We start from the raw sequence: 24755 nt of genomic DNA, 5'->3' as shown, positions 1-24755 counted from the left end.
CTATGGGGCAAAGTGTAGAATTGGAGTTGGCCAGGCGCAGGAACCAATGCCATCCGTGGCCTGGGTGTGCTGCTCACTCGTGTGCGCCGGCCTTAGTTTGAGGGCAGGAATGAAGCCTTCAGCTGAGCGAGAAGGCATCGCAGGGTGAGCCCCCTTGCACCTGCATCCAAGCTGCTGGCGGCAGCAGCCACCTGAGCAGCCACAATCTCCCCTCCCCAGCCACCCAGCCCACCTGACCTACTCCTTGCCTGACCGGCTGGTAGCCCAAATCCTGACTACTCTTCTCTTTGTTGTCCTCCCAATTCAAGCAGCGGCAGTTTCTCCGCTCCGTCCGAAAAGAAGAAAGCAGAGACGCAGAGCAGGATTGCTCTCAAGAAGATGCAGATGCCCTATTCGCTCACGTGCATCGGCCTTATTGAGAGCTATACTGCTCTGTGCCTCAGTTTCTTTCCACTTGGATGGAGTGGAGAAACTCAAGCTGCTGGCGGCGGCAGCCACCTGAGTGGCCATGACCCCCCCCCAGCCAGCCACCCACCCAGCCCGACCTATTCCTTGCCAGACTGAGCTGTAGACCAAATCCTGACTGCTCTTCTCCTTGTCTTCCCAACTCAAGCGGTGGTAGCGGCTTGAGTTTCTCCGCTCCATCCAAGTGGAAGGAAATGGAGGCACAGAGCAGGATTGCTCTCAAGACAGCGCAGGTGCGCTGCTCACTCACATGCGCCAGCCTTGAGAGCAACTCTGTTCTGCACCTCCATTTCCTTCGTCTCAGATGGAGCGGAGAAACCCAAGCCACTACCGTTGAAACACTTTTTATCTTAACAGAGACCTGACAGAGATTGGAAGCTCCATGTGACTGCCAATGGGTGCTTCAGAAACAGAGCACCTCTCTGTTTCTGAAGCGCCCCCCTGGTGTCACACGGAGCTTCAAATCTCTGTCAGGTCTCTGTTTGGTTAAAAAGTGTTTCAGCAACTATGGGGCTATTCAAATCACAGCAATTTGCTGTGTTTCCAAGGGTCCCACAGGCGCTCAAACACCTTTTATCCAAAAGGAGACCTTGGGGAGATGGGTAGCTGCAAAAGCAATGCTTGAAAATGCAGTGATTCGCTTCGTTTTCAACCACCCCATTTGCTCACAGATGGAGCTCCCCATCTCCCTAAGGTCTCTGTTCGGATAGAAAATGTTTCGGTGGTGGCAGAAAGGATTTGGGGGGGAGCAGGAGACAGGCCCAGAGTTTGCACCAAAAATGAAAGTTTTTAGGGTACATGATCTCACAAGATTTCAGGTACCCATTCTCTGCAAAAGAGGATGGGTGCCTGAACTCGCACGATAGTACGGCATCCAGGAGCTTCCATTGACGCTCCTTTTCCTCAAAGGCACAAATTGTGGCAGAGAGGAGACAGATCTTCTCAAAGTGAGTCCGGCATGCCAGGAAGAGAGGGGGAAGAAGTTGTGGGAAGTGGGGGAGATAAGAGTGAATGTTGCAGAGCCTCTGCAGTCATTCGTAAGGGCAAACAACTGCCGTGGTGCTGCAACATTCGTAATCTTGGGATTTTCTCATAAACACTAGTGGACACTTATTGGGTAACTTCAAACGAGCATTAAGTGAACACTCATAACTCGGGGATTACCTGTATTTACAAAATTAGCTCCTATCATCTGTACTACTAGACAAATTGACTGACTGGAGTTTGTAGTTCAGTATAATTTGAAAGGTACCATGTTGTTTATTTCTAATGAGGGAAGTACTAATATGGACAAATAGCATGCAAATTTAATAAATCCATTTGTTTCCTTGGTATAGACCAGGGGTAGCAACCTCGGCTTTTATGACTCATGGACTTCAACTCCCAGAATTCCTGAGCCAGCTGGCTCAGGAATTCTGGGAGTTGAAGTCCATGAGTAATAAAAGAGCCAAGGTTGCCTACCCCTGGTATAGACAAATGATTTGCTCCCTATACTACAAGAAATCCTACTTGCGTAAAATTTCTTTTTACCCTCAAAATATTCTCACAATGCATTAGAACTGAATTGATGAAATCAGTAAGGCAGATTGAGCAGCTGTGCAACTGATTTTCTTTCTTCTTTCTATAGAGAAGGGGTGTCAAACTGCCGGCCCACAGGCCGGACGCGTCATCCGGAAGCCACGCCCACCCCATTGCCGGCAATGGCAAAACTCTCCCAATATGTTGTATGACATCACGTGACGTCGCAAGTTTGACATGTCTGCTGTAGAGGGTAGCAATGGGATAAGATGGGCTATGGCACTTTTTCAGTAACCTAACATATTGGATAGGATTTCTTTTCCCCTTCAAACAATAAGAAACTTAGGTTTTTCCAGGAAATAGAAACTGGGTCTCACAGAAACCTCTATTGAAATTATCTAGTGGGAAGAGATGCAAGCCATCTCTCTTCTTCATTGCCATTTTGCTTATATAATGCTAAGACTGAGTAACTCATGGTCAAGTTTTTTCCATTTTCTTTTTTACTGAATGATGAAGGTGGTGCTTTTTGCAAAACCCATTTTCGGGGGAGGGGGACCCATAAAGTCTTTTGGTCTGTAAATGAAATCTCTATAAAAATCTAAACTATGGTTTTGAGTACTATTTCAGCAAGCATTTCATATATATTCTAGTAAAGTGATAAATTTGCTATTCTTCCTAATTTTGTTTAAAACATACCAAAGCCCTTATAATATGTATAATTATATTTAAGAAATGCCATGTGTTTGTTATTGTCAGAATAATTATGCTTTAGCTTTGTGATTAATCTTGATCAAAAAGGTAGAGAAGTCTCTTTAAAAAAATAGCATTGCATCTGTACAATTTATTCTACTATTGGATTACAAGGTCATAAATGGGGAGACTGGAATAGACCTAACATTTTATTTAAAAACAAAGCCTCCAAAAATGAGAAATCCAAAATTTAGTAGCAAACTAAATTTCTCAGTTTGCTGAAAGATATAAAAGCTGCTCTAATAAAAATGGAAAAAGTACAGGTAGTCCTCAACTTACACCTATTTGTTTAGTAACTGTTCAAAGTTACAATGGCACTGAAAAAAGTGACTTTTGAACATTTTTCACTTGACTGTTGCAGCATCCCCGTGGTCACATGATTAAAATTCAGATATTTGGCAATGGCTTCATGTTTATGATTGCACTGTCCAGGGATCATGTGATCAACTTTTGTGACCTTCTAACAAGCAAAGTAAATGAGGAAGCCAGATTCACTTAACAATCATGTTACTAATCTAACAACTGCAGTGATTCACTTAACAACTGTAGCAAGTAAGGTTGTAAAATGGGACAAAACTCAGTTAACAACTGACTTGATTAGCAACTAACATTTTGAGCTCAACTGTGGTCATAAGTCAAGGAACTACACTTGGACAAAAAAGTATTTAGTCAGCCAACAATTGTGCAAGTTCTCCCACTTAAAAAGATGAGAGAGGCCTGTAATTTTCATCATAGGTATACCTCAACTATGAGAGACAAAATGGGGGGAAAGAATCCAGGAAATCACATTGTAGGATTTCTAACGAATTTATTTGCAAATTATGGTGGAAAATAAATATTTGGTCAATAACAAAAGTTCATCTCAATACTTTGTTATATACCCTTTGTTGGCAATGACAGAGGTCAAACGTTTTCTGTAAGTCTTCACAAGGTTTGCACACACTGTTGCTGGTATTTTGGCCCATTCCTCCATACAGATCTCCTCTAGAGCAGTGATGTTTTGGGGCTGTCGCTGGGCAACACGGACTTTCAACTCCCTCCAAAGGTTTTCTATGGGGTTGAGATCTGGAGACTGGCTAGGCCACTCCAGGACCTTGAAATGCTTCTTATGCTTCGTTGCCTGGGTGGTGTGTTTGGGATCATTGTTATGCTGAAAGACCCAGCCATGTTTCATCTTCAATGCCCTTGCTGATGGAAGGAGGTTTTCACTCAAAATCTCATGATACATAGCCCCATTCATTCTTTCCTTTACACGGATCAGTCGTCCTGGTCCCTTTGCAGAAAAACAGCCCCTAAGCATGATGTTTCCCCATGCTTCACAGTAGGTATGATGTTCTTTGGATGCAACTCAGCATTCTTTCTCCTCCAAACACGACGAGTTGAGTTTTTACCAAAAAGTTCTACTTTGGTTTCATCTGACCATATGACATTCTCCCAATCCTGTTCTGGATCATCCAAATGCTCTCTAGCAAACTTCAGACGGGCCCAGACATGTACTAACTTAAGCAGGGGGACACGTCTGGCACTGCAGGATTTGAGTCCCTGGCGGCGTAGTGTGTTACTGATGGTAGCCTTTGTTACTTTGGTCACAGCTCTCTGCAGGTCATACACTAGGTCCCCCGTGTGGTTCTGTGATTTTTGCTCACCGTTCTTGTGAACATTTTGACCCCATGGGGTGAGATCTTGCGTGGAGCCCCAGAACGAGGGAGATTATCAGTGGTCTTGTATGTCCTCCATTTTCTAATAATTGATCCCACAGTTGATTTCTTCACACCAAGCTGCTTGCCTATTGCAAATTCAGTCTTCCCAGCATGGTGCAGGTCTACAATTTTGTTTCTGGTGTCCTTCGACAGCTCTTTGGTCTTGGCCATAGTGGAGTTTGGAGTGTGACTGTTTGAAGTTGTGGACTGGTGTCTTTTATATTGATAACAAGTTCAACCAGGTGCCATTCATACAGGTAACGAGTGGAGGACAGAGGAGCCTCTTAAAGAAGAAGTTACAGGTCTGTGAGAGCCAGAAATCTTGCTTGTTTGTAGGTGACCAAATACTTATTTTACTGAGGAATGTACGAATTAATTCATTGGAAATCCTACAATGTGATTTCCTGGATTCTTTCCCCCCATTTTGTCTCTCATAGTTGAGGTATACCTATGATGAAAATTACAGGCCTCTCTCATCTTTTTAAGTGGGAGAACTTGCACAATTGGTGGCTGACTAAGTACTTTTTTGTCCCACTGTACCTTTAACTCACTGAGTTAATTTAAGTTGCTTTGTTCTGTCACTTAACATATAACTTGGCAGATATACAGTTCTGTATTACATTTTCTATTCTCTACAATTTGTTGGAAATCCGCCTTTTTAAATTTTACTATGAAAATGTGCAAGGTTAACAAATTGGTCACTTCTACCTGGCTTGCAAGTTTTAGTGTGTTTGCAAACCTTGCTGCTCATCCACATATTTCCTTCTCTCGTTTGACTGTTCCCTCTCCTAAGACTTCTATTCCTGCATCCAGAAATATCAGTGAGATGCTAACCCAGCTCCATCTGTTGGCCATTAAGCTTAGAAAGCTTTGATCCTTCTAGGTCTTTTTAGGTAACTTCATATAGAAAAAGAAACTTACCAGATTAAAAAGTATGCAAGCAAACCCAATAGTTTCACATTTTATTTATACCTCTTATTATAGAAATGTTAATTAATAAAGCTAGAATGGCACTTCAAAATTCTTGATATATCCATCAATATATAAATCATATAGTTAATAGTACAAGTATCTGTAATAAAATTCATCTCATTTCAATCAAGAATAAGCCAACTAAAATAGCTTATTTTTAAAAAGGGCAAGTTACAACCATTCTTTCAGTGATTGATCACTGAAGTTACAGCTATTGCAGCATCTCTGCAGTCACATGATCAAAATTCAGGCATTTGGCAACCCACCCACACTTACGACTGACTGCAGGGGTGTTTCAACTCCCCCCATCTATGACATTTGGTCTGCTGCACTCATTTCCCCCCACTCCAGCTGAGCGTCACTATATTCTTCCCATAAACATAAAAGTCCATGAAATTAACTGCAAATAAGAAATTAGATTTGAAAAATAGCAATAGCATTTTATTAATTCCAAGAATAAAATATTTATAGCTTCCCAAATTTAAAATTCTAGTAATAAGAGTTGAGAATGCCATATTTTAAAAATCTGGAAATCTTCATTGTCCGCTACTATTATCACCTAATATAGTGCATTTTTGGCTTCATAGTCATGTTATTTTCTAAAACAATTTCAACTTTAACATGTTGAAGGATTTGTTCCTTGATATGGGCACAAGTACATGTTCATAATGGTAAACAATATTCATAATCCATGCATTAACAAAAATGCACTATATCAAAAAGATATTCACAGTCACATGATCAAAATTCAGGCATTTGGCAACCCACCCACACTTACGACTGACTGCAGGGGTGTTTCAACTCCCCCCATCTATGACATTTGGTCTGCTGCACTCATTTCCCCCCACTCCAGCTGAGCGTCACTATATTCTTCCCACTGTTGCTGGACCCTCATGAGACAGCTACTGGCCATATGAGGCTTTTTTCCCAAAGTCATCTACAGCAGTTTCCTTGCACAATGAAGGGAAGAGGCCTTCATGTGGCCAGCAGCTGCTTTGTGAAAGGGCAGGGTGGGCACACCTTGTCACTAGTGGGGAAAATAGCAATAGCAATAGCACATAGACTTATATGCCACGCTTCACAATGCTTTACAGTCCTCTCTAAGCGGTTTACAGAGTCAGCATATTCCCCCCAACAATCTGGGTCCTCATTTTACCAACCTCGGAAGGGTGGAAGGCTGAGCCAACCTTGAGCCGGTGAGACTTGAACTGCTGGAAGCCGGGAGTCAGCAGAAGTAGCCTGCAGTGCTGCATTCTAACCACTGTGCCACCAGGGCTCTTTTTTCACCAAGATGGTGAAAGTCAGCTGGGGTGGGAGTGTGCAGGGTGGCATGATCCTCAAAGAGCAGGGTAAAAGGGTGACTGCAGCTGGAGATTCCTGGGGCACTGCAACTTTGTGCTGTGTTACTGGAGCTTCCCAGGAAGCTGAGGTTTTGTGCCTAACTGCTGGGCTAGGCTGGAGGAGCAGAGGCTTTATGGGGCAGCTGTGGCATTGCACTGCATTACAACTCAGGGGCTTATTGCAAAGTAAATTCTAGTGCCAACTGCAGTTGTAACTTGAGGATTACTTATATAAAAAAATTTTATTACATCTTTCTGATTGCATGCAAATCATTGCATGATTTACACATCTAGGCCAAAGTTTGGTTGCAGTAGCCGTTATTTATTAACACAAGAAACCTCTTAAACCAAATCAAACTATTATTATTTTTAATGCCATCCACTCTGATTGGCAGCTGAATCACAGACTTTCAAACTTTTCTTGGAGGTATTAGCTATTCTATTGGGAAATACGTATTCATTTATTTTTCACATTTCTGAACTGCCCATCTCCCTCAAAGAACAACTCTATGCTCAATCTTTAAACTTTGCATTCAGTAAGATGCCTTGCAGATTATATGTGAGAAAAGATAGTTTACAGCTACCATTTACTGTAGAATAAATAGAACAGAAAGGGAAAAAATAGAAAAAGCTAGGGTTAAGTATGGAAAATAATGGTTTCCCACTAGGTCTGAACACCAACATTCACACACAAAATTTTCAAGTGACTACTTTTAAGGAAAACTTGGAAGTCTTTCAGATTCAGATTAAATCTGAAGAGGTACTGTAAAAAAACTGCTATAATTCAGGAACCAGTTAAGATTTTACTTGACAGTAACTTAAGTTCATCCTTCCATGTGCATACTTGTCAACAAGCAATGTGAATACTGTGCACATTATAACCATACAGTCCTTCCCTGTGAGAAAAAGGTTTCATAAATTGGTCCTAGCTATATTTAGTACCTATATCAAGTTAACCTGCATACAAATGGGGCAGGCAAAAACACTTTTTAAGAAGCTGTCTTATATAAACTTGAACTATTCATCCACATAGCTTAGCTCTGTCTTAACTTAAGCTGCAGTGGTTCTCCAAATATTTCTGAGAAATGTCCTTATCCAATTTCAAATGCTATTCATTGAAAGTTAACTTTTTATATGCAAAAATGTACTTGTCCACTATAAACAAAAGAGCATGACACTTGTATATAACTGTTCAAGCATTCTAAATTTTGATTTAAAATTGGCAGTGCCTCAGAGGTAGACTATTCAGATGTAAATACTACATTTTGTCAACTACAGTATAATTTTCTGATATTTTTCATTAGTATGTAAGTCATGTTACAATTAGATATATAACTTCAGTTTTAAAGTCACACAACTGGTAAATGAACTAAGTCAAAGCTATAGAAAGATTCCATAATTCATCAAAGTTCCACTAAGTTCCATTATTTCAATCAAAACTAATTTTAAAATATTCAGAACGCCACATACAAACTGTTTTCTAATTTAGAAACTTTCTCCTTCAGTTTGTTAAAATAAACTTCACACACAATTTTGATACAACACTATGAAATGTTATTATTCTAATACATAAATCACATAGCATAGTTATAGAAAAGGGAATGATAAAATAGTTTTTTGCTTACCAGACACTATATGCTAAATAGGATGGAGTTCTATCAACCAAATTAATTGCAAAGATAGAATAAATATGGTGCAAAGCAAACATATTTAAAAAAAAATGACTAGCCTATTTATTATGCTCAAAATTTTCATTGTTTGGCCTTAGTTAGAGGGATGATTTCTGAACTCTTTATAAAGAACATAAATGATAGAAATTCTTTATGCTGGAAATACTACATTTTATAATGGAATTTGTAAATTTCAGAGCAGCCAGCCAAATCAAGTTTTTATTTCTATACAACGCACTGGAAATTCAAAATTACTCAAAAGAGAGGGTAGATTAGCAGTTCTGAACTTTAAACTGTATTACCATGCTAATTGTTTAACCTGGGTCTCAGAGTGGATTATATCTCCTTATGGCTCAGCTAATTCTATGGAAGGCGCTAGACTTCCAGATGGTCTGCATAAATATTTCTGGTTGATACAAACAGAAATAAACAATTTATAAGAAATCATGCAATAATAAATAATATATTGATGTGTGGTATGAATATAGAAAAATAGTAAGTCCAGATTTCTCCCTTCTCACTTCATTATTAAATGTCCATTAATAAAAAAAAGTGCAAAGAAGCTTCATTCAATGATGCAGGCAACTACAGTCACTGGAATTCAGTATTTATATATGACAACTATAGTGAGATTATTATATGCTCAGTGGTGGAAAGGTGCAACACCACCCATTATGGGAGATTGGTCGGTGAAGATGATGGGAGTAGCTTACAAAGATAGCTAACTTCCTTGATCAGAGAAAAGACAGTATCTACATTTAGAGTTGTCTGGAAACCCTTAGAGATGATTTGAATGAAATGGAAAAAATGCACTTATGACTTGTAGTTTTCATAATTAGAAAAAAAGATAGATATTGGAAAAAAGAACATTTTTGTAATTAATTTTGTAAAGAGATAATTTTTTAATCATACACATACAGTATTTGCTACAGAGAAAATCAGAAGTTTCTTTTTATTTATTTTAGTCTTTCCACGTTTGTTTTTCCTTTTTCTTCCTTTTCTTTCTTTGTTCTATTTCATGTTAGCTGTTAATGTTATGTTTAAAACCTTCAATAAAATTTAGTTTTAAAAAATCTGCATGATTTACAGATTTTTGGCTGCTAATCATGAAAATAACTTGTAATTTAACCTATTGAATACTGTTTTATAAAAATCTTCTGTCTTTATACGATGTCAGTGTACATCCTTCAGTGCCTATTGGCAGACATGAAAGAAAAATAAAAACATGGAATTGTTACTGAAGCACATCTAGTACACCAGGTTCAATTGGAATATCTGTGGAGATCTAAAAGTAGTGGCTCTGTGCTTTGAATGCATCTCGTATATATACCAGGTACTGTTACATATGCAAATGGGACAATGATGCAAGAGAATCACATTACATTAAAAAAATGGCCACTCTGAAACAATTTGGTTCCAGAACAGAAGTATGTGGCCAACGTGCAGTTTAATTTATTTTAGATCAATGTTTCCTAGAATAACTGACGCCAATGCATTTTTGTTGGTCCACAAGTCAGATACATCATCAATGACTAGCGGTTCAAAAAGCTGTTAGTAGGGCCAGAGAAAACTGCCTGGAAAGTATTCAAGGATGTAAATGAAAATTTTCTTGGCAATTACAGAACACCAAACTACATTCCACTAGTTGACAAACTTCTTACAGCATACAAGACTATGAAATGTCACTTAAGATTCATTTTCTGCATTCACACTGGATCTTCTTTCCCAATAATCTAAGTGCAAACAGTGACGGAAAATGATGGAAGATTTCACCAACACACTGTCATAATGGAAAAACGGCATCAGGACAACTGAAATTCATCATTGCTGGCTGACTATTATTGGACACTGCAGTAAGATGCATCAGATACCGAACACAAATGAAATCAACAGCAATACACTTTTAGCCCTGTTGAACTCATGCAGCATGTTGGAAATATTATGCAACTAAATATATCAGTTATTAAAAGTTTTTCATTATTTTTCAAGATTCCTAGATAATAGAATCATTCTGAAATTATATTTGTGTTCAGTTTGAAGGGGGTCTATCATACTCACCAAATATTTTCAAATAGCAAAACTTTTGAAACAATCCTTTTTGTCCAGTGTTATTCATATCAGAATGAAACAAATTGCAGAAATAGATTTCCCATTCCCACTCTTATTAAATTTTGCTAAACCACACATTCCTTCCAGGTATAACAGATTAGCTTTGTACACATTAATTGCTATAAGGTTATTTTATGTTTCTTACTGGAAAGATCATTTGATTCCTCCTTTGGAAGTACAGTTAACTCAGTTGTGAGAATGTACTTTTTTGCACTTTAAATCTCACATCAAAATTAATCCAAAGTAGAAATCATTTCTAGACAATAATCTGATATATTGATTTCTACCTCAACTAATTTTTTGAAAGGGAGAAGGGATTATATATAGAGTCAATGCTTCTCTCTTTTACAGGATATTTAAATCCAAACAGACTTTCAGTTTTAACTTTGTATTGTAGCTTTTGTGTGGTGATGTATATTGTGTTGACCATGGTTCTTGGTATTTACCTTTGTTTATACCTCAACCATGTTTTAAGCTATTTACAGCAATATATTCAATTTTTATAATTTATTATAGTAATGATATACCAGAAAGTCACAACCTTATTGATTTTATAATTCCCTTGTTTACTAATTTATGTTTTTGTACTTTTTATTTGTTTTCTATTTGTGTTTATGCACTTTTCTAAAGTTTTTTAAATAAATTAAAAATGACCTAACCCAATGGAAGTGGTCACTGGGGTCTACTTCAAGGTAATTTTCTATTATAATAGAGAGATCTGACCACAGACATGAGTTTTAGGAATGCACTGCTACTCAGTGATGAATACTGTCACTGTTATGATTTACTCCTATGTATTATGAGCAGACCAATTCCCTACAGATTGCCAATTAAAATTAGTTGCATATTAATGAGGCTCAGCAGCAAAAAGGGAAAACTTGACCTAAGTATACTAGAGAGGATATTCAAAGAAAAATAGAGTCCTGAAAACATTATTGTTCACTTAGCAGATGTTTTAATAAATCTTACAACTGGTAAGTGTGTGAAAACATACTTTGGATTCTGCATGTGACTTAATATACTTGTTTCTATCATACTTTATCATCAAACATTTTGATCAATCAAAATAATAAAAAAGCATTATGTTCCCATGGGTTTTTTTATTCTTAGAAAGGCTAGAAAGCCACTATCAGAACATCTTTTCTGAAAAGAGGCTATTCTATCAGTACAGACTGAGATTAAATCTCTCCAAAACAGTGGTTTTGAAACTATGGATCAAATGAATCTAGGATAGCATCACTGAATACCAGCTGGATTCCAGGTGCGATTCAAGGTGCTGGTTGTCACCTTTAAAGTTCAAGATGGTTCCTGACTGAATTGTTGGAGTGACTGTTTTTCCCCATATTCATCTGCTCGTTCAAACAGATTGGACAGGGTTAACTTCCATTCAGGTTCTAGGAAATGAGCATTTCCAATCGCTGACCACATGCTCTGGAACTCTTCCCTTTTGAGATAGTCTCTACTCCTTTTGTCCCAGGTTTCAGAAGAACTGCCTTTACACTCTAGTGTAAGACAAAGGTATGCTTTTAATATTGTTATATACTGGTGAACATATGATTTGGGGCTTTTTTAATCTCTTATGATGCTGTTATAATTTTTATTACCCTTGGTGAGCATATTTATTTGTACTGAGACTTTCTAAGATGTCTCTGATTGTTAGTCACTTTGGTACACAAATATTACTACTATAAATAAGGGAGAGAGGAATAATTAATTTTCTATCCTGCAGAATATTGGAGGATATAAGTGTGATCTTGTCTACAAAAAGAAAGAAAAGGAAGGTTGAGAACACTACAGACCAGTAGAGTTCTGGTCTGACATTCAGTATTTGTAGTGTGATGTGAGTAAGGCACCATGCTTGAAAGCAGGAGACCGTACGTTCAAGCCTTGCCTTAGCCATGAAAGCCAGCTGGGTGATTTTGGGCCAGTCACTCACTCAGCCCAACCAACCTCAAAGAGTTGTTTTGGAGAAAATAGGAAAAGGAAGGTGTGTTGGATGTGTGCCGCCTTGAGTTATTTGTAAACATTTATAAAAGTAATAAAGGTGGATAGATAAGATAGATAGACAGACAGACAGACAGACCAACCTTCAGACAGACATACAGACAGATTTGTGAAGATTGTACAGCAGATCCTAAAATCTATAACCAATACTTACCAGGTCAGGATGAATTTGTAAGAATATACGTCAACATAGTAATCTTACTTTGAATTCCTTAGTAGATTGTGGGAATGCTCAGCTGAATCTTAATTGAGTAAAGTAACTTACAAAATACCTTATGATATTCTGATTAGTATTCTACTTACATATGGGATAGACATCATGTCTAGTACATAGAAGCACAACTGGCTTGAACATAACAGTCAAATATTGCTATTCGGCTGTTCTTCGTAAACTGAAGTACTGAATGGTGTGTGTCTCAATCGGGGCAATATATTCTTCCTATTTTTTTATTAATGAATTGAATTATGAAATAAATGAAATTTGCAATGTACAAAACTAGATGAGATAGATTCTATCTTTCTAGCAGGAATAACTGAAAATATTGTTAATGGTTAAAAATGGTCTGAAGTAATTAAATAGAGATAAATGTTAAGCTGCATCAACAAAAATATATTTTCAAATCATAAGAACTGCTTTATTATATCTTTCACTGCTTAACTCAGCTCAAGTTCTGTCATCAATAATGGGGACCATATTTTAAAAACAAATCAGAGAAACCCCCAAAAGCTGCAGAGATGAGAACAAATTAAGAGAAAAGGCAGCAGAGAGATCAAGACCTATTAAATGATTCCAGAATGCAGAATAAAGAGCAATGTCTTGTTATAGAAAAATAAATTCTAGGAGCAATCAATTAATCAAGGTAGCAAGTTTTCCTTCAGTGGATGTATTCAAAAAGAGGGTGGATAGATTTCTCTCAGTTATTATAGTTTGAATTCCTGCAGTGAGAAAAGGGCTGGGCCTATGACCAAATAACCACTTTCAAGTTTATGAGACTATGATTCTAAGATCAAGCAGAAGCATAAACTTAAAAGTCCATGAAATTAACTGCAAATAAGAAATTAGATTTGAAAAATAGCAATAGCATTTTATTAATTCCAAGAATAAAATATTTATAGCTTCCCAAATTTAAAATTCTAGTAATAAGAGTTGAGAATGCCATATTTTAAAAATCTGGAAATCTTCATTGTCCGCTACTATTATCACCTAATATAGTGCATTTTTGGCTTCATAGTCATGTTATTTTCTAAAACAATTTCAACTTTAACATGTTGAAGGATTTGTTCCTTGATATGGGCACAAGTACATGTTCATAATGGTAAACAATATTGATAATCCATGCATTAACAAAAATGCACTATATCAAAAAGATATTCACACTGTCAATACAGTACACTGTTCATAGTAAATGTTACTAAGCTATGTAAAACAGAGAAACTGAAATTCCAAAATTTCTGTACTAGTATACCATTTTCCACTTATTTTCAGACCTAAGCACCAAGATCAATTTTTTACAAGCTTGGTCACGTTAACATCTATAGTGAAAATTCTCCCATGTCTGCAGAAAGATCTCACCAAATACTCTTACAGGTTTACTCACTCTGAAAATTCATTCTATGTCTGAGATAGAATAAATACAAGTTTCATAGAAAATATTCAAATGTGTTTTTCACTATTCAGTCTATCATATTCCAATTCTTCTAATATGAAATTCTGTCCTCTTAACTTTGGACTTGGGTTTTAGAACCATGGGAATCTCTAGGATAAATACTATTTTTGCTACTACTTTTTTCAATTTCCTTAGTGTCTTCATTTTAAACCCATTTTCTTATAAGAGGACAGCATCTTTTTATTTGAACATATATCATAGTTTTTTGGGTACATTATATCAGATTCATTTTCATGGGAATGATGGACAGATGTTGTTCCTTCTATGTACACTTTATTCTGCCATACACTCTGTCTTGGAATACTGTAAGCCCAAACACGGAAACTTCACTAACCATTAGACAAACTTGAAATATTGGCATTTTTCCTTTTTCAGTTAGCTTTAAATTCAAGGATCTCATGAGACCAAACTTATATTTTGGCTGAGCTAACAACAAAATACAGGTAGCCCTCAATTTACAACCATTCATTTAGTGTCCGTTTGAAGTTATGACACCAAAAAAGGTGACTTATGACCATTTTTCACACTTACGACCATTGTAGCATTCTCACAGTCATGTGATCAAAATCTGGACGCTTGGCAACTAGCTTGCATTATGATGATTGTAGTGTTCCAGAGTCATGTGATTACTTTTTGCCATTCTCTGACAAGCAAAGTCAATGCGGAAGCCAGACTTAACCATGTTACTACCTTAACAACTGCACTGATTCACTTAACAAATATAGCAAGAAAGATGGTAAAATGTGGCAAAACTCACTTAACAATTGTCTTGCTTAGCAACAGAAATTTTTACGCTCAATTGTGATTGTAAATCGAGGACTATCTGTACTATAGTGGGAGAGTCAGCTTCATAATTTAACTGATTCAATCTAATTTCAAATTGGTTTACCGCTATATCAGAAACTTTGATTCATATGGTTGTTACGAAAACTGTAATTGTTAAAAAATTGATTAAAAAGTCCCGAACAAAGTAATCTTATCATATAGCACATAGCATACAGAAAGTAACAAAACCACTTCCATTTTATTATAGGGTAGATACTATCTAGTCTTTTTTCTTAATTTAGGATTTTAAAAGATCAAAATTATGCTTTTTAAGTCTAAAATTTCAAAATATGTAAATCCAAAGAGATAGTACTGAAACCCAGAAACTAATCACGTCTTAACTGCTTAAAAATTTTGGGAAGTATTTCAAACTTTAGAATATTTAATTCAGAAAACTGATTTGTAGTAGATATTAGCAATTATACAAATCATTGATCAGCAGGATAAGTAATCTTATCATATAGCACATAGCATACAGAAAGTAACAAAACCACTTCCATTTTATTATAGGGTAGATACTATCTAGTCTTTTTTCTTAATTTAGGATTTTAAAAGATCAAAATTATGCTTTTTAAGTCTAAAATTTCAAAATATGTAAATCCAAAGAGATAGTACTGAAACCCAGAAACTAATCACGTCTTAACTGCTTAAAAATTTTGGGAAGTATTTCAAACTTTAGAATATTTAATTCAGAAAACTGATTTGTAGTAGATATTAGCAATTATACAAATCATTGATCAGCAGGATAAAAGAATATTGTATTTTATTTCTATTTTAAAGTCAAAACAGTAGATGGATTCATAATTTATGATATCCTATAATATAATCTTAGTTTGGGTTTGCAGTTGGATGAATCGACAATTGTAGCTTATTTAAGAAACCATAATACATAGTTAACAAATAATCTGCTTTGAATGAGATGATAAGGACATGCTACAAGATGTGCTGGTGAGAAAAACTACATAATCTTTCCAATCAAATACACACACACACTTCCATTAAACAGTGTAGAAAGAAAGAAAAAAACTTACAATAGAAGAGGCAAGTCAATGTTCTAGTGATAGGTCTGGGTATATTTTGTAGTTATTTCAGCTATTACTGAACGTATATAATCTGTAACTGAATTTTATAGTAATAGACAAATATAAAGCATCACTACTTAATACTATATGATTATCCAAAAGAAAATTTCTGGGACACAATATTTCTTTTGCCCCTAAATCACTATGTACAAAACATAATGGTTGCTTCAAAAATGTTGACTATCTCTCTGAAATAAACTAAAAGCAAACAGACCATTCAGATATGGTTGATGGTAATGCATGGGATCAGAGTACTTCTTCTAATCACCTCAAAACATTAAAACTGCTGCAGACACATCACTGAACTAAACTTCCTAAGTTGAGGATATCTGGTATGTTCCACAGCAAGGACTGTTCTGCACTATGTGGTAATCATGCTTGTTGTGGGTACAACTGTGTTTCCTCAATAGAACACGAAATCTGATATGCAGTTTCAAAACACCCACACACAACTGGAATCTCCTATTGAACCCTTGTTTCTACAGCTATATACAGATGTTTGTGCAAGATTGTGCTTAATTTGCATGGTTGCTCAAGATGTGACAAATGGAATGTCCACATAAAATCTAGAACCATATTGAGATGGGTATGAGGTTTCTACAATCCAACATCACTGAATTAACTAGATTCATAAATCAAAACTTGAAGGTAAAGCCCTACAAAATGTTTTGTTGATCTCCATTTTTCACATCTCCCCAAAATAGCTTACAAGTTCTCCCCAGCAAATAATGCCATAGAGCTTCAAATTCCAATAGATTTAGAAATCAGCCAAAACTTATGCCTGATACTTTCTCTTAGAGGGAAAGATATTGTTTTCTTTTAGATTATGCTAAGTTCAAAGACTGAGCATAACTGTAAAGATAAGGCAGACAGTTTCAAAATGGAGAAGGGTATTTCCCTGTCCTGTGCTGCAGAAAACCTTAAAATGCCTCTCAAGAATCTACCTCCACCTGAACTTTCAGCAACTGAAAAATGTATTTAGCTTTACATCTATGAATCTTCGACCATGTAACATGTATCTAATGTCATGTTTTTTCCTAATGGTTATGGTTCTATATGTAAAAGAATATTTCCCATTTAGATGCTGAAGACTTTTCAACCTTCTCAAATCTGCAGTGCAAACTGTGGGAAACTGCAAGGTTCTTTTTCTACATAAGCTGTTCAACTTCCAGATTCAGACAAAATTAATAAATAAATATTTTATGTTGTAACAGTACAGTCTGAATCTTCTAGAATTTTTCTATCAATCTTCAAAATAGTAATCACCAATCAATAAAATCTCCTTGCCTTGGAAGAGTTTTAGACTGTTATAAAATTCTCAAGTTATTGTGAGTTAATAGCTACAATAGAGTTGATTACAAAGGATGTCTTCACTCATAGAACACAATTTTCAGATGTGATGCACTGAAGACTACATTTAATTGCAGATCTTAAATATGCTCTGTATCTTATTTCAACAATCATTTATTTGAAAAATCAACAAAAACATTCCCAACTATAAAGAACTGCATAAAAAGGTAGCAAGAGTTTCTAAAACTTGTCTAATATTTCTAACTAAACTTAGGAAATTGATAACCTTTACAAAATGAGTTCCCCTAGACACTAGAAATAGTAATGTAGTAAAACATAATAGTAAAAAATATGACATGTGTATTTTTAACTATACAGATGTTCTAAAAATGTTGAGTTCAGGAAGAGTAAAAGAATATTTTTTTTTAAATGAGACACTTGCAGTAAGAATTACACTCAATTTCCAATTATTGGTTTTATGTTTAAAAAAACAAATTTGTCAAATATACGTTATATTCAGAATTATCATTAAAATGATGGCCAAAAAAGCAATTTTGTTTTTAAATATGAGTGACAGTCCATAGTTTTTTTGGGGAACTTTCATAGTCTTAATGCAAAGTTGTGGTCTCTGCATATCCTATAAAGGAAGGCAGAATTCTCAGTTGTATTCTAAACAATGTATTCAGCTACATTTAGCTTTCAGCCTTTTTATTATCATTGTCAATGAATGGGGCCCTAGTCAAATTAAGCTGCCATTTTAGGTTAAAGACTAAGAGCCTCTGCTGTTCAGCAATAAAACAAGAATACTTCAAGCAACAGATGTAGTATTCTAACTGGGAAAAATATGAATCATGGCTTCTACAAAAATAATTAACAAATCTGATTTTTAAAATTAGTAATACTCACACATTACTGCAAACTAACTGGCTTTATAATTGGGATAAATCAGCTACCCATGCTGCTAGAGTCACAGTCTCTATGATTTTTTTTGTCTTGTTACACTGGATGATCTGTGAGAAAAGAGAAATATTTCATTCAACTTTTATTCTTGTATTTATTGTACATATTAAGATACATACAAATAGATTTCTTCAATTAAAAAGATGAGTTACAGCTCAAAAAAATAAAATTAAGGAACTCATTTCTTTTGCAGGACAGGGCAATTACTGATTTGAGATTTTAACTTTCCAAACTGAAATACACAAGAATCAAGTATTGGGGGGGTTCCCTATCTTTTTTAACCTAACTAATCCTACTAAAAAGCATATTGAATAGCTCACCAAACAAAAACAAAGGCAAACTAGAAAGTGTAGACTGTTGCACCTAACATTCCCTTAATATTTCAAAGGAAACTCCCCGCGTCCTGCTACTTTTCTTTTGTCTATTGTCTCCTTAAAGAAACTACTTTCAAGCAAAGCGTGAGCAATATTCAAAAGTGCTTTGGAGAAACTCTCCAATTTACCGCCTACCCAGACTGTCCCATAAGCCTGGTGTCTCCCCAGCACTGCCCCCATTCTCAGTTTAAGAGGGTGTCAAACGCTCCAGGAGACTGCCCCTTATGCAATGCCATCCAGGGGAAAAAAATGAATGCAGTATAATGATGGCTGCTCCTTCTCCGAGACCCACTCACAACACTCTCCCCACCCCCCTCATCAACTCCCCCACCAACATCCTCCCCTCCCGCGTCCGTTTCCCACTTCCACCAGCCCAGCGCCCCGCACCAAGGCACCCACCAACCCCAGCCCGACAGAAACCAAATCCCTGGCTAGACCCGTTTCCTCGGCTGAATCAAACCTAAACAGACACACTCACTCCCTGACCGCCTGGCCTCAAACCACCTTTTCCGCTCACCCTCAAAATGGCCTTGGTTTCGGGAAGGGAGGGGGGAAACTACGAACACCATAGAAACCTTCTCGGCGACCCGCTTCTGACCAGGGAAGAGACAGAAGCGCGCAGGCGAAAGGTGGCGATGTTGCTGGGGGGGGAGGAGGAGGAGGAGAAAGACATACACGGAGAGAGAAAGGGAAGCAGACTTGGTCCGCGGGGTTAAGTCTCTATTATGTTGTTGTTGCTGCTGCTGCTGCCGCCAGCCCGCTTAGACAGCGTCTCTCTCCCTTCTTCCCTCCCTCTCCCGCCGCCCCCCCCCCCCCAGTTTTCTTCTTGGGTTGTTAGGAAACAGTAGGGAACCCCTCCCCGAACCGTCCCCCGCGTGTGACTCCCGTTTCACTCCCACCGCCGACCTCCCCGCTTCTCTTCAGAGAAGACAAATAACCCCGGCGCAACCTCGTGCCTCTCCCCCACCCACTCCCCCCCCGCGCCACCATCACCTCCATTTCCTTCAGCTCTCCTCTTTCTCTCCTTCACTTCTCCCCTCCGCCTCCAACAGCTCCATGTGTCCGCGACGAGCCCCCGGATCAGGCTAGCGGGAGGCGGGGAGGGCCGGCCCCCGCACTTTGTTAGCGCTTGTTGTGCTGCCAGGGCCGGGAGCGCTCGGCATGGCCAGCAGGGCGGAGGGAGAGCGTTCCCGGGAGTCCCTCGGTCCTCCGCCTCCTCCCTCCCGCGCCCCCTCCGATCCCGCGGCCAGCCCCGCTTCTCCCCCTGCCTTCAAAGAGACTTTCATCCAACTTTTCCTCCTATTTTAATCGCCCTCCAAACTTGCGCTCGAGGAAAGAACCGGGGAGGGGCGGAGGGGAGAAGAGGTCAGAAAGAGAAGCGCCGCCGGAGTCGCTCCGGTCCCGCTCTCCGGTGTGCTCGCTTCTCCCTCCTCCTTCCTTTCTCTCGCCTTCCCCCTCTCCACCCCCCACATCCTGGAAAGCTCCTCGGCCGGGGATGCACATGGACCAGAGCAGCACCGGCGGAAACCGGGCGAGGATCCGCGCACGCACACACTGGCTCCATTGCTCTCCTTACCCCTCCCCCGACCTGCTCTGGGGCCCGGTCAGCCGGGCAGCAGCTCCGGAGCCGGTGCGCCCTTGCCCTCTGGCTCGCCCCGATTCTCAAAGCGAGCTCACTTACCGGGTCAGGACGGGCTCGGCGCCGTCCTCGGAAGCGGAGCCGGAGGTGAGGACAGCCGGGGCGCCCGGGAGCGCCTCTTCCCCGCCAACAAACAAACAAACAAGCAAGCAAGCGCGGAGAGAAGAGACCCACACAGGCGCACACGCACCGGGAGTTGGTTTCGGCCGGCCAGTCGAAGCGAGGCGGGCGGATACCCCTGATCCGGGCCGGCCGGGGGTCACTGAGGGTCCTCGAGGTTTCTACCGGGTCCCGGATCTGCTTCCCTCCTTTGTGTAATTTCACTCGATTCAAGTTTAATCCGATAGTTCCCGAGCGCGTCCGCAGAAGCCGAGGGACACCAGCCAGCCAGGCGGCTGCCGCTGCTACCGCCCCCTGCCTGTCCGCTCGCTGGCTCACTCCGCCCGCCACGAGGCGCGCTCCCGACGCCACTATCCACCCTCCTTTCCGTGGGCGAGCGGGAGGGAGGAAAGAGCGCGCGCTCCCCGGGCCCCGCCCCCTAACGTCATCAACTGCTGGCATAATTTATGCAAGAATCCAGACCTCCTAAAAAGCGGAGGGGGGGAAGGGTCAGGTCACTAACCTTCCCCCCCCCCTCGCGGTGGCCTTTTCAGTCCGAGAGGAAACTCCTCCCATCCTCTCCCGGGAAAGGAGGACGCAGGGAAGATGTGTAGTGGGGGAGGGGACGTCAAATGTTGACAGGGCGCTGGGGACACAAGAGCTCAGACGAGTCGACACCCGGCTCTTGGCTCTCCCGCCGCTCGCTCGCTCCTTCCCTCCCTCCCTCTCTCCCTCCCTCCCATCGAGGAGAGGAAAGAGGAGATCGAGTCTAACGCGCCCTTCTTTATCTACTTGCCCCACGGGCAAGAACCGAGAACCCCGGAGGGAAAGACGGCATTTGCCGGAGTCCTCGTGGCCCCCGCAGAGGCAGCGTTCAGCTGCCCACGGAGGACACGCCTCGGCCGGCACTTTGCCACTGCTCTTCTTTCCTTTGGAAAAGTTTCCCGACCTTCACGAGCAGGGAAGCTTCTTTGTCTGTTATCAAGTTTGGGAACAAATAAAGAAAGGCACCTGCAAATCTTCAACTTTCCGCTTCAGCAAGGAGTCGTTTCCTGGGATTCCGTCTGTTAACAGCGGAGGCGCAGGATCCCTCAACACGGGACGGCGATTTCTCCCGTGAGCGGATCCTCTGGGCTCCCCGCTCTGATCCCTTCGCGATATATGGGCCATCGTGGCCAAGTTCATAGGGATTGTAGTCTACCAAATCGAATGGGTTTTTTTCCCCCCAAGAAACATTAAGTCTTGGATGTGCTGTTTCCAAATTACATTACGACTGCCTCAGTGATACAGCATGTGCATAAATATTAGAAGACAGGATGCAGGGTGATGTGAATTCGTCAGAAATTATAATGGGAGTCTTGCCCAAACACCCTAAGTGAATTCCGTAAGACAAATGGCCACATGCTGAAGGGCATCTTTTTCCATTATGGCACCCAAGAGATCCCTGGGTGTAACATAAAGGGGGAGAAATTCTATACACCTCCTGAATTGTAAAGACTGAAATGTTAAACTCTTATTAGTATGTGGACTGAAGTAGAGAAGCACGAGCATTGCCAAGGTGCCCACTATTCCCAAATTAAAAGTATTGAAAGAGAGCCCTCTTAATATATTTTTGTGTGATGTCTCGATGTGGTTATAATTATACAGGGCAAAATTTAATATTTTTAAAGAGTTTAATTGGAAGATATTCAGGTTAGAGAGAAATAGGATACCCAAGTTAACAGTCCAGATAAATACTGTGGTTAGGTCACTGACCATTTTCCTCCAGATTTCTTGTGTCTGGATCATCAAAATCCATGTTTGCTAGCTGTCATTCCTACTGTTATTCTTCTGATACGAGTTTAGTTCATGATTCACGATTTTTTATATGTGAAACTGGCAGAGTAACAGGTGCACATTTAAAATATGTTTCTCAATTATTAGAAGCACCTGCTCAGCAGTAATGCACTGAAGATGGTGCCTGGAATCAGATTAGAATATTGGTCCACATAACTCAAGATGAGATGGCCTGCAGGATTTCCATACATTGTTCAGTTCTACTTTTGCATGAAAATACAGTTTAACATAAACTGATAACACAGACTGACTATGTGGCTGAGGCTTTGAATGTTGAAGTTTACCACTTTAACTGTTGCTTGGTCCACATGTAACTTTAGGATTTTACAATACATTCAAAGTAAAAATGCTCAGTAAAATGGCTGAATGCTAATAAACAATAAAGCAGCTAAAGGCACCTAACTTCCTGTTCTGTTTGATTCAATCTCTCTAACTAAAGTATGTAAATCACCAGGAGTTTGTGAAAAGTAGGATGAGGAAAGAGACAGGATTAAAGTATGGGACTCATAGAAACATGGTGTGGGACTATCTCTTGCCTTTGCTTAGATGTTATAGAGATTTATAAAGCAGTACCTTGAACATCTTAAAAACAGTGTGGTAATTACCAGAAGTATAGCTGAAGCTGAAAACAAGCTTTGTGGAATCTTTGTGAAAATGTTTGTTGTGGAAATGATATACATTTAATATACCTTTATTTCAAGAAAGCATTTAAAAAGTATCCATTGAATTCTGAGCAGCAAGTTAGTTAAGTGTAGACTGAGTGCATGATGAAAGGAAAAACTTGCAATAAAAATATTCAAAGAATGTTCATCAATGGTTCTTCATCAGAGAGGTACAATAAGGTTCAAATACCTTATTTAAATATTGTTATGATTTGGATTAAGAAATCCAAAATGTGGGAATCCTTAACACATTTTGGATAGCACAAAATTGGATGGAACCGGTAATACTCAGGGGTCCTTGGGACTTTCTGACCTTGTTTTCTTACAGAGCACTGATGATGTTATGTATAGTTTGGGTAATGAAACGTCTGCAAGACGTTCAGAGAGTATCAAAGACCCTTCATTTTACCCCTGAGCTAGAAATATTGTCCTTTATTGGAACAGTTAATACTCTAGAATGGGGGTCTCCAACCTCCAGTCTGTGAATTGGCACCGGGCCGCAGCATGCCAGCAAGCGGGCCGCACACAAACAAGTAAAGCTCCATCCTTGGGATGCAGGTAGTATTCAAAACCACATCCCCTCTGATCCGCAGAAAAACCTTTATCCATGGCACTGGCCCCTGATGCCCAAAAGGTTGGGGACCTCTGCTCTAGAAGGCAGAAGTAACCTTCATAGGAAACAAATCTATAACATACTGTAGATCCACTTTATTCTGTACTGATCAGATCCCATCTCAACTACTAATTCAATTTCTGGGTATCGGACTTAAGAAACACTGAGACAAACTAGAACATAATCAGAGAAGTGCAACAAAAATGATCAGAGACTAGAAACTAAAACCTATAAAGAGAAATTGAAGAAGCTGCATGTTTAGCCTTGAAAAAGGATGACTGAAGAGAAATATGATTACATTCCTCAAATATATGAAATATTATACATACAAAAACCCTGTTCTCAATCATTTCAGAGTTCATCATAGAATAATAGTTTTAAATTATAGGAAGGTAAATTTCATATGAAGTTTAGAGGAAATGAACAATTTGACCTGGAGAATGGTAAGCTCTTCTTCACTGACTGAACAATAGCAGAGGTTAATGGTCAGTCTGCTGGGAATACTTTAATTTAGACTGTTATATTGAGAAGGGAAATGGGTAAATGGCCTAAATATTTCTATGATTCTATGAGTTGAAGCCAAGATGTCCATTGCTAAGCAAGACAGGAGTTTTTTTCCTACCGTACTTTATGATCTTTCTTGCTACAGTTGTTAAGTGACTCACTGCAGTTATTAAGTTAGTAAAATGGTTATTAAGTGAAGCTGGCTTCCCACTGACTTTGCTTGTCTGAGGTTTGCAAAAGATGATCACATGACCCCATGTGATCACGGGACACTGCAACTCTCATAAATACATGCCAGTTGCCAAGCATCCAAATTTTGATCACATGACTATGGGAATTCTGCAACAATCATAATTGTTGCAGAATTCATAAAAAATGGTCATAAGTCACTTTTTTCAATGTTGTAACCTTGAACAGTCACTAAATGAATGGCTGTAAAACGAGGACAATCTGTATATACTGCACTGCAGTGCAATAGAGTACTGCATAATTTTATTTTATTTGCCAAATTTATATGGCTGCCCATTTCACAAAACAAATTACTCTCAGAAATGTGCAACAATCTAAAAAATAGTCAATAATAATAATAATAATTGCAAAAGACAGCTTTACTTGGAATAGCTTATATCCTGCAATGATACCACTAACACTATCAAATATCAACATCTGCCTATCC

The 24755-nt window shown here is 39.1% G+C and overlaps 1 protein-coding gene across 2 annotated transcripts in view; it reads right to left on the bottom strand.

Moving 5' to 3' along the window:
* Positions 1-20769, bottom strand: part of CHD7 (chromodomain helicase DNA binding protein 7) — a 206207-nt gene extending 185438 nt beyond the window's left edge. Inside the window, exons 1-2 of one of the 2 annotated variants that reach the window (XM_083361196.1) lie at positions 20556-20769; positions 18299-18402 (exon numbers count right to left, since the gene is read on the bottom strand). The gene's annotated coding sequence lies outside the window, so the exon portion shown is untranslated. Of the gene's footprint in view, positions 1-18298; positions 18403-20407 lie in introns of both variants that reach the window. The other variant, XM_083361195.1, reaches the window with a different exon arrangement.
* Positions 20770-24755: the final 3986 nt, after the last annotated feature.

Source organism: Vipera ursinii, assembly GCF_947247035.1.
Source record: "Vipera ursinii genome assembly, chromosome: 3".
NCBI lineage: Eukaryota > Metazoa > Chordata > Lepidosauria > Squamata > Viperidae > Vipera > Vipera ursinii.
Note: the sequence above shows the minus strand (reverse complement) of the source record. Positions and strands in the feature narration are given on the sequence as shown.